At 27.2% G+C, this 1,314-nt stretch overlaps 1 long non-coding RNA gene across 1 annotated transcript; it reads right to left on the bottom strand.

Annotated features, from left to right (window-relative positions):
• On the bottom strand, positions 1 to 909 carry LOC107817416 (uncharacterized). The gene is made up of 4 exons (XR_001655187.2): positions 766 to 909; positions 496 to 581; positions 306 to 348; positions 1 to 221 (listed from the first exon to the last, which is right to left on the bottom strand). It is a non-coding gene; the product is annotated as an uncharacterized LOC107817416 (long non-coding RNA).
• Positions 910 to 1,314: the final 405 nt, after the last annotated feature.

Genomic DNA, 1,314 nt, shown 5'->3' with positions numbered 1-1,314 from the left:
TAAAATTAAAAAGAACTAAAATTATATTGAGATAATATTTCGTTACAAACTTCATAAGTTAAAACACAAATAAAGTAAAATATATCCAACATGAAAGTCTAATAGAAATACAAGAATATTGATAAATTAAAAAATAAATAAAAATTTGTTGCTTCCTCAAATTGCTAATGTAACTACTTGTCTAATAATTCAATCCTGAAGAAATTTCCACCTTCATATACCTGTGAAAAGAAAACCAAGTAATAATAAATTAAACTTTCAAACATTAATAGTGAAGCAAATGAGATATAAGTAAAGATACTTACTCGAGTTTAAGCAATGGAGTATTTATTATCAATTCTTCTTTGGCTACAAATAACCACAAGAATTAAGAGTAAAGATATAAAATTTTAAGTATTTAACCACTCCAAAAGTAAGAAAACCAAACAAAATTTCTTCATACCTTAACAATAAAATTACAATAAATAAGAACCCTAATACATAAATGCAACATACCTTTAGGAGAAAACCAAATTTGCAAATTCCCAACAAATGCAAGGAAAGGAAATTCCGCATGAGAAATAATATGACATGCCCTGGATCTGTAATGAAACAACAGAAGCATGAGAAGTAAATGCACAGCGTTGCAGATTTAGTCTTCTAAAATTGTTAAATAAAAAACTTTTTTTTTTGAAGAAAATCAAACATTGTAAATAGTGTGTATGTGCTTGTGAGAAAGAGAGAAATTGAAATGATATATTATGGTGATAATGTGGCAGATCTTACTGGAGCAAGGGCTAGATGGGGGTTGAAGATCACATAGAGAGATAGGAGAAGAAATGACCTAGAAGAAGGGGATAGGAGTTAGGATTACAGATGCGACAGAAGTAAATTAAAAGAGGGATTTGGGGAATTGAAAATAATAAGGAGGGAACTTTGCCGCTTACACTTTTCGCACAACTTTGAAAAAAGAATATAACCTAAGCAAAGTTATTGAGAAAATCTAGTATTTTATCAATAATAAAAAAACCATGAAAATATATTCAATCTGTTTACACTTAAAATTTATTATATTACCACCAAATATCACAAGATTAAAATATTTGCTAATAAGCAACAAGTCATGATGAAAAGTTAATTATATACATAAATAATTAAATTAAATTTTTGTTATTTATTACAAATGACAAACAATACTAGGTTGTTGTTTTGTTTTTTCAATTTTTTTAAATGAGCTTATGCTAGGTTGTTGGTTAAAAATACTGCCGTCAACTCTAGAGTTATTTGTAGTGGTAAATATGAATTATTTAAACTGATTTAATTTAACGACGTTTC

The sequence above is a fragment of the Nicotiana tabacum genome, chromosome 22, assembly GCF_000715075.1.
Source record: "Nicotiana tabacum cultivar K326 chromosome 22, ASM71507v2, whole genome shotgun sequence".
Taxonomy (NCBI): domain Eukaryota; kingdom Viridiplantae; phylum Streptophyta; class Magnoliopsida; order Solanales; family Solanaceae; genus Nicotiana; species Nicotiana tabacum.
This window is presented reverse-complemented; position numbering and strand designations above follow the sequence as displayed.